This window comes from Lathyrus oleraceus, chromosome 3, assembly GCF_024323335.1.
Source record: "Lathyrus oleraceus cultivar Zhongwan6 chromosome 3, CAAS_Psat_ZW6_1.0, whole genome shotgun sequence".
Taxonomy (NCBI): domain Eukaryota; kingdom Viridiplantae; phylum Streptophyta; class Magnoliopsida; order Fabales; family Fabaceae; genus Lathyrus; species Lathyrus oleraceus.
In genome coordinates, this window is record NC_066581.1 from 313773608 (window position 1) to 313783877 (window position 10270).

Consider the following 10270-nt stretch of genomic DNA (forward strand, 5'->3'; position numbering starts at 1 on the left):
AGAAAGAAATTCTAACCAGATACAAAGGGAGACACACTACTAGGGAGCTGTACTCGAGCCTAGGTGTTATCATGCATCATTGCCCTATGTTATGGTTTTTATCCTACTTGCACAACAACAAGCTAATCCTAACCAGGAAAAACAAGCATGCAAGCATAAACAAAGCAAAGCAAACATCCACATTTAGCACACACTATATCCAGTCCAAGTGGGCTCAAACAAAGGGTTAGACTGCCGAGGCAAGTCAACTGTATAGGGTAGTGTTCGCTCTTAACCCTGACATTGAGAGTCAGGGTGAAGCAGATGAAAGGTGAGTGAAGATAAGACTTCACAGCTCTTATCCTTGGCCAGGGAGAGCTTCGGACAAAGGAGCGTGGGTTCAGAATGGGGGAACCCTTCTACACTCAAGACTCAGACTCAACTGTACAAATGTACAAGATCTTGGGTTAATGTCCCAATGCATCAACACAGTGGTGTGAGTAGAGGGACGACTCAACAGAATAGCGGGGGATGGATTGCACATCCCTTGGGTTCCGCCAATTGCCTTAATCAAGGTCTTTTCCTGCTTGGGGACAAAGTTAAACAATCACAAACATCGCCTCTTAAGGAGGACTTCAGACAGTTGCCTGGCTAAATAACAAGCCAGGTCTTCCAGACTACATGGAGACAAGAGAGTCTACCTCAATTGGTTTATACAACCAAGCAACAACACAACAAGTTCTTAAAGAACTAAAGCGACTATGGTACCTGAAATCAATCTAATTCAGTCAGTATACCAATCACGCAGTCAAAACAGACAAGATAAAACTCAACAGTCAACACAATCAGACAATGCAATGTGCAAAGCACAATCAACTCAAGTGAGCCAAGCATCCTACAAAACACACAAGTTAGTTTACAACAAGCAACCAAACTCAATTTAATCAACTTGCATTTTTCTCCTTAAAGCATTTGCATCTCAACCTGAAACACAATTCAAAAGTGAGAAACAAGACCACTAGGACAAGCCTAGGGTCCAAAGGAGGTTAAAAATTCAAAACAGCAAGTGAAAATTAATCAAAACCACAATCAAACAAATTAGAAACAAATCCCATTGGTCCCATGCTCATATCATTCATCATCATCATTTTATGAAAGAAAAGGCACAAAACATGCAATTTGCAACCTCAAAGGACCAAACAGAATGATCACCATCAAATCATTATCAAAACATTTCAATAAATTCCATAAAAATTCAAGTCTAAACAGAACACATTCAATGAATAGCATATCAAATTTCAGCTCATTTGGACAAGAGGAAGTAGGGAAATCAAATTCATAAAGTTTAGACAAGTTCAAGCAAGCCAACACAATGCATCAAAACAAGCATCAACTTCCATCAATCATAAAACAGTGACAAAACATGATAAATGAATGGGATCAAAACCAAAATGACCTATAATGTGTCTAGAATTCACATGTCAAATTTCACATCCATCCAATTAATGACCAGAATTTCACAAAGCAAATACAAACATGTGTCACAAAAAATCAACAAATGACCAAACAGGGGGAAAATTTCCAATCAAATAGGAAATGTCATCAATAAATCCAGAAAAATTCACATGTGTGCTCAACATCCATATGCTCAATCATACAAACATTTGGCTCAATAAAATGTCCCTAAGCACATCAAATAAAATCATGAAATTGCACTAAGCATGGTGTGACACAAATTGTCACACCTCTAATCAAAAATTCATATCTCATCAACCAGGGATCCAAAAATTGCAAACTATACATCAAAATCACCAGCAAAGAGTCAAGAATAGGCATGCAAAATTTCAAGCATTTCTATGGAAGCATCATCATTTTATGAGTGAAATGGAAAAGCATGTACACAAAGCATACATCCAAACAATCCCTAGGCAACTTTAAATTTCACATGTGCACAAAAATAATAAAAATCACCATAAAAAACTACACATCATAAGGAGAATAATGCAAAAAGTCTCATCAAATTTGGACAAAAAATGAATCACTTATGAATTTTCTAAGATCATGAATCAAAATGATATGAAAAATGAAAAAAGAAATGAAATATGAAATGAAATAATGCTGAAAATGGCATAATTGTAAATACTGAGAACGAGACCAAAACGCGGTCGTTTAACTAAATGCAATGGCGCGCTCCAATTGGCCAGTGGAGGCGGCAAACACGAATTTGAAAAGGAAATGGAAAATTCCAGATCAAACGCGCTCCTGGCACTGTCTTCATCGTTCATCAACAACAACAATTCCAGAAATTCAACATGCACGAATTCTCAACCAAAATTGACAAATGATACATCAAAATCACTAGCAAATCACTTACATCATGAATATGAAATTAGTTTGACCTAACTCTTTCTACACAGCACGGATCGATCGAAAATAGATTCCACATCCAAAATTAAATCCACGATTTCTCTCTCGATACTCAACCAAATCCAAAACCACAAGCAGCATGATAATCTATGTTGAAAGATCTACCAAAGCCATATAATGATTTAAGCAATTAAGGAGATCGAGATTTTACCTCTTGATGATGGCAGATGAGAATTCGTGAGATTCAAGATCCAAAACACCAAAACAGATGCAGTTCAAGGCTATGGAAGTTGATTGAAGTGATTAGCTCAGCTCAAAACAGCACCAGGTCCAAGATTCTTCAATTTGCCATGGATGTGTGAGATTGCAACAGTCCAAATTCTTCAACCTTTTAGCCTTGATCTTGTGGAACAGTCGTGCACCAATGCTTATGGAGTGTGGATCAAACAAGAATGAACCAAATTGATGAAGGATTCAAGGAGAAATGATGAAAAATGTGTGAAGAAAGTTTGGAGAATTTGGAGGTTTTTGAGGGAAATTCTGTTAGATCTTGAGAAATGTGAAGTGTGTTTTTCAATTCTGTTATAATTAACCTCTTATACCAATGCTTAATCCACTTACTAATCACAATTAGCAAATTGGAATGAGATTAGTGAAATGCAACTTTTATGTGAAAGTGCCAAAAAGTCCTTTTGCAAATTAGGCCAATGTAACAGTAAAAACCAGCTGGAGCAAGTCACTTTGATCATTTGTGATATGTTGGAATAGGCTTTGTGTGCAAAATCCATGTAATTTGAAATTTCACCATTTTTCCCACCAATTTTCAAATAATCCACTTGAAAAATGACTTTTTGCCATGATTATTTTTGATGAAATTTGACCATGCATCATGAAAGTACATGTGAAATGTGGTTTGCTCAAAGAAAGATCATCCATTTTGGCCATTCCATGTGAAAGTTATGCCACTTTGAATTTAGGCATTTTTGGAAAATGATTTGATCACAACTTGCCAACCATACATGAGAAATTCAAGTTCTTGGACTTTTTGGAAAGATGAGAGCAAGATATGCAACTTTCATGTTGAACAAAATTTCATTTGAAGCATTTTTGGACATGTAATTTTGAGGTGAAAAACTTTCCATTTTTGGAAACTTTCAATTATAGGTCACTTTCTATTTTTGGAAAGTTTCCATCTGACTTTATTTTCCTCATTCTTGATGTTTGAAATGTCAAATGAAACTTGTTTCAACATGAATGAAGTGTATCCAACCCTCTCCCACCTCCAAATCCATCAATTCTGGCACAGTTGACCACAGTTGACTTTTCTGACTGATAGATGAATTTGGCCATGCACTGATCAAGCTGAGCCTCAAACTCCTGATGAAATGGCTCAATGATGAAACCCTAGCTTCCATAAGCTCAAAATAATCACATGATGATCCCCATATCCATTGTAGACCCCTTCTCCTTGCCAAGCCCTGATTGGCCCAATGCAGATGATTAGGGTTGACCAGTGGTCAAAACCCTAATCTCAAGGTGTCTGATCAATCTCTTGAATCTCTTGGTGATAACAAGACCATGATGATGATGATGTATCATTTCAACCAAGATCAAGCTCAATCTCCTTGAGAAACCATGAAACCCTAATTTGAATCACACATCCTCAGATGACTAGTGATCAGTCCATAAACCCTCAGGCTTGAATCCCAACCTCTTATCTTCTGACCAAGACTTGGGGGATGAATTTCTTGTTGTGGCCATATGATATGCAACATGCTAATGACTAATGACCTAAAAAAATGATATGCAATGTGTTATACTAGTCCCAAGAGAGAAGGGCAAATTTTGAGGTGTTACACCAGGCATCAAAGACTTTTCATTCTATAAACTTATTATACAAATTGATGGTACATGGTTGTACGGGAAATATAAAGGAACGTTACTGATGGCAGTGGCATAAGATGACAACATTAACATTTTTCCAATCGCCTTTGCCCTTGTTGAAGGGGAGACTATTGAGGGATGAAGTTTTTTCCTAAGAAATATTCGGTTGCACATTTCTCCTCAATCTAACTTATGTTTGATCTCCGACCGACACCCTTCAATAGTCAGTGCATACAAAAACATTGATAATGGATGGCAGAATCCTCCATCGACGCATGTCTTCTGCATTAGACATATCACTTAGAATTTTATGTGGGAGATCAAAGACAAAACATTACGGAAGAAGGTTGTCAACGCAGGTTACACATTATCAGAACCTTCTTTCAAACACTACCGCGAAGAAATAAGATTGTCAAATACAGATGCAGTACGGTGGATCAACAATATTCCATTGGAGAAGTGGACTAGGGCATACGACAGCGATCAACGTTGGGGCCACATGACAACAAATCTTGTGGAATCAATGAACTCTATCTTTAAAGGCATCCAAAACCTACCTATAACCGCTTTGGTGCAGACAACATATTTCAGGCTAGGGGCGCTGTTTGAGACAAGACGTTCCAAATGGAGTTCACTGTTGCAATCAGGGCAATTGTTCAGTGATGCTTCAATGAAATTCATTAGACACGAAGCTTCCAAAGAAAACACACACGTGGTCACGGTGTTTGACCGTACTAAAGGTTGGTACAATGTTGTTGAGCCCATGGATCACAATGAAGACATGCTGATGGAACAATACAGAGTGAAACTAGATAGAGGTTGGTGCGACTGCGGAAAGTTCCAAGCCTTTCGTACGCCCTGCTCCCATGTCATTGCGGCATGTTCAAAGGTTCGAAGGGATCCATCCTACTTACTATCTGTTGTTTACAAAGTCATAAGCTTATCCAATATTTACAAAATTAGTTTTTCAGTAGTTGCAAAAGAGGATTACTGGCCAGAATATCAAAGGGACATTGTCTGGCACAATGAAGTTATGCGAAGAAAGAAAAAGGGTCTCCCAAACAGCACTCGTATTTGAACCGAAATGGATACGACAAACAAAATGGTTCGATTATGTAGTTCATGTCGTCATCCAGGTCACAATCGTACTAACTGTCCTAGTGTTGGAACGAGTACAACAAGATAATTTTACATGTATCTCTTTTGCAATATATAAAAAACAAAATTTATTTCATATCATAACTTTGTGAGGAAATATCATCACAAACAAATACAACACATTCAACACATTCAACACACAAGTAACACATAAACAACAACACAAACAACTACAACAATTAAAATACCATTACTATAACTAAGCGATTACAACCATCAAAACAATTTTGAACATATTATGCACCATCCTGTGAACGTCTCTATCAGTCTTAATATCCACCCATTCAAGCACTTCTCCATTTTGGTTGAACGTGGACTCAAGCCATTGAATCCTTCTAGTCCTTTCACCATCCGCAATTTCCCCTTCTAACCAACAATCCAATGTCCAATTAAGACGCTCGAACAAATCTATATTCCAAAATCGAATCTTTATCAAATGTGCGACTGCTGAAAAAATCAAATCGGCATTTCTCTTGTGAATGTATTCAGACATGGTTAAAAAACAAAGAATTGAAGGAGATTGAAAGAAAAGGTGATTGGAGGATAAAAGTTGTGTGAAAAAATATGTGAGATACGCGAGGTATTTATAGATGAAGAATGAAATACATGCGTCAAAGGGTTAGGCGCCACAAGCACATGCATCACAAACACATACATGCGCCAGGAGCATGGGCGCAAGACACATGCATGCGCCAGCAATCCTGACGTCTCCTTACAAAGCATTGGAAGCATGCGCCAAGGGAGCTGGCGCCTCCTCTTAGTGTTAAATGGATGCGCCAGATCAACTGACGCATCTGTTTGAAAATATGGTTATTTCTGTAATTTAAAAAAAAATATAATTATTCAAAATTTAATTTGAAATATGTGAAAAAAATCACTAATTACGCATATCTAACGATTGGATAGAGACTGATTGTACTTTGTTTGAGTACTTTTATTTAAATTTTGCTTGGATTTGTCGTCTTTGCTTATTAATTTGTTTGACGAAATATTTACTAATTAATAGACATAGTCTTGAGGTGTATGCTATATAGCCTCTTTAATCGAGCATATGAATGGAATTTTGTTTGCAATCTCTTTCCATTAATATATAGCCTCTTTAATCTAGCATGGAAATGAGTGATTGGAAAATTTATAACAATTTGTAGCTATATAAGTTCATATCAACTATGAAAAATAACATATTTAAAAAAGATTCAAAAAATAATTAAGAATAATTAAGATATTAAATTCTATTTTAATTAAAGAAGAAGGGTCAAAATAACAGATTCAGAAAATAAATTACAAATTTAGAAATAGAAGAAATAAATTATGTTCCTATTCAAATAATCCGATCAAAAACACATTTATTTATCCAATTTATAATTTGTACAGTATATTATAGTTATACTTATAAATATTTGACCTAGGTTTTTTTATGTACCAGTGAAAACATTTATGTCATTTTTTATATATTTATGAATGTTAAATATTAGTTCTTTATTTTTAATGAATCATTGACAAATATCTGTTCGTCCATTAGTATTATATACTGTAAAAATTTGTGATGTTTATAATATGTAGAAATATACTTTAAGTCAAGTTAAGAGTAAGTATAGACAAAAATATTTAATTCTTTAAGTCATAATTAGTAGTTAAACACCCCTTAAAGATTAAATCCATTAAACAAATGATGAAGCAAAGATATTTGTGTAACTTCACATTTATTCATGAAAGTTGTTTAGTCATTACCTATTTTAAGTGGTACTTCAAAAAAATTTAATATCAATTTTATACTTTATCATGCATATTTAAAAAAAAACATTTCTAAATGAAATTTTGTTTATCAACAATACAATGTAGTATTATTTAAAATAATGCAAACAAAGCCTTTTCATTTCTCAAGAAGAAATCTCATGTTTTCCGTCTTCTCATCACATAAAGCGTGACTAACACTAATAGAGTCTCCTAGTATTTAAACATGCAACTCTACATCATATTATTATATTATTTACCGTATTCTTGCATCATTTCTTATGCCAAATATACATTATGTATATATTGTTCATCGTATTTATATGACAAACAATGAAATATGGTGTAATAATATGATTTTTGTATAATACGGTATAAATATATAATTTTGGTATAGGAATATCATTTCTCTATTATTTATGGAGAGCAAACTAAACATTTTTTAATATTATTTCCTGTGACTAGGTCTTTTATAGATGGTCCTCAATCTATAGTTGTACTTGACACCTCTCATATTTTTATATTATTTTATAAAAATCTTTTTTTTAAATTTATCTGTTTTTATTATAAATTTTAATTTTGTATAATTTTTTTTGAAAATTTCATTTTTTATTAAAATTTTCCATAAAAATGAATAATTTTGAAAAAAAAAAATTAAAGAATACCGGAATTTTAAAAAAAAATATAAAATTTTGAATTTATTTTACAATAGCGGAAAATTTTAAATTTTTTGATAAACAATTAGAAAATTCAAAATTTCTGATAAACTACACTACTTTTCAAAATTTTCGATCCACCATAATCTATGACGAATTTCTATCAATCTTGATGAATAAGATTGTTATCAACCACACAATGACAATGAAAAGAGAAGAACGATTGAGAAAGAAATAAAAGAACGATGGAGAAGAAGAAAAACATTTTCTGCAGAGTTTTCTCTCTGTCCATAACATGTGGAAAACTTCTTTATTCACTTTGCAACTGCAAAATTATGTGAATACAATGTTATGACTTCTCTCTTCTCTTCATACAATAATAATGGTTACTCCCTCTATTTATAGATTTAGGTTAGCTTACTACCTAAGCCAAATCCCAAAACTATAAAAGCCCAAAATAGTTAACACTATTAATAATAGGCCTATGTCGAAATCCTGTGTGAAGCAACATGCTTCAACACTTCAACACACTAATACAACTCAACACATTAGGTGATTCGACACTTTCTTGCTTCTGTCGAGCAACCCGATTTGACATAAGGAATTACAATTTAACACACCACCTAATTCATTGTGTTTAAGCTATCTACATTCATCATAACTCTTAGTCTTTTAAACACTTTGACCTACACTCCATTAGTCATGATATCTGCAATCTGATTCTCAGTTCTGTAGTGTTCCACATTCATCTTCCCATCTGCTACCTGCTCTCGAAGATTACAGAACCTCATTTCGATGTGCTTGCTTTGACCATGTGCTATCGAATTCTTTGCCAGATTGATAGCTGACATGCTGTTGATCTTCATGGTAATTGCTCTATGACTCTTTGTTATTATCTCTTCGACCAAATTCACCATCCACGTTGCTTAACATGCACAAAGAGAAGAAATTACGTGTTCTGCTTCGCACGACGATAATTCCACTAGTGGTTCCTTTCTCGAACTCCAAGCAACTGGTGCACCACCTAGCATAAACACATAACCAACTGTGGATTTTCGATCCTCAGCATCACTACACCAACTTGAGTCGGTGTATCCCAATAGTTTGCATTATTTTCCTTAATCAGCTACAGTAAATAAAATTCCATAGTCGAGAGTTTCTTTCAGATACCTTAGTATCCTCTACGCCGTTACTAGATGTGATACCTTTGGCTTCTGCATGAATCTACTCATCATACCTACACTGTATGCTAAGTCAGGCCTTGTGTGACAATGGTATCATAGTGACCCAATAAGTCTTCTATATTGGGTTGGGTCGACATTATCTTCATCTGAATCTTTTGACAGTTGTAATCTGAGCTCAACTGGAGTCGAAGTTGGGTTGCAATCTTGCATCTTAAATCTCTTGAGTATTTCACCTGCATATCTTCTTTGATGCATCATCAAACCTATACCACTCTTATAGAATTCGATGCCAAGGAAATATGAAATGTCAGCCAGATATGACATTTCGAATTCCTTGTTGAGATCACCTTTGAAGTCTTTGATCTCTTTCTTACAGCTATCTGTTACCAACAACTCATTGACATAGAGACATAGTATAAATAATTCACTTTTGCTTCTTCTTACATATACTCCATGTTCAGTTGTGCACTTCATAAATTCCTTCTCCCTTAGAAAGCCATCTATCTTCTTGTTCCAAGCTCTTGGAGCTTGTTTAAGTCCACACAGGGCTTTATGCAGCCTGTACACCTTTCTTTCTTCACTTTGTTTCACAAACCCAACTGGTTGTGCAACATAAACTTCTTCTTCTAATGGATCATTCAGGAATGCACATTTCACATCCATCTGACATATCTGCCAGTTGTTCATGTTTGTTAGACCAATAACCAACTTTATTGTTTCGATCCTAGCAACAGGTGCAAAAAACTTCATCAAAGTCGATTTCTTATTTCTGAAGAAATCCTTTCGCCACAAGTCTCACCTTGTGTCGAGACACTTCTCATTTGACATTCAACTTTACCTTGTATACCCACTTCACATCTATTGTCTTCTTGTCTTGGGGAAATTTGATAAGTGACCAAGTGTTGTTGACTTCGATTGACTTCAGTTCTCCGTTCATTGCTTTCACCCACTTCGAATCTTTCAATGCCTCAGCTGTATTGACTAGTTCGACATATGCGTAGAAAGCATAGTGTACCATCTCACCTTCTTCATTGACCATATCATCTGATGTAATCACACATTCTTGTAACCTTGCAGGCATGTGTGTTGTTCTTTGATGTCTACTTGGGCCTGCTTCACCTCTGACTTCTTGTCGAACTTCTCTTTCGACTTCACTAGCTGGTTCATCACATAAGATTCTCACTGAATCCTTCTTAACATTCTCAGTCCAATCCCATTCCTTAAGCTCATCTATGATCACGTCCCTACTGATCACCACTTGCTTGTTTACTAGGTCGAACAACTTGTATCCTCCAGTCGAATGATATC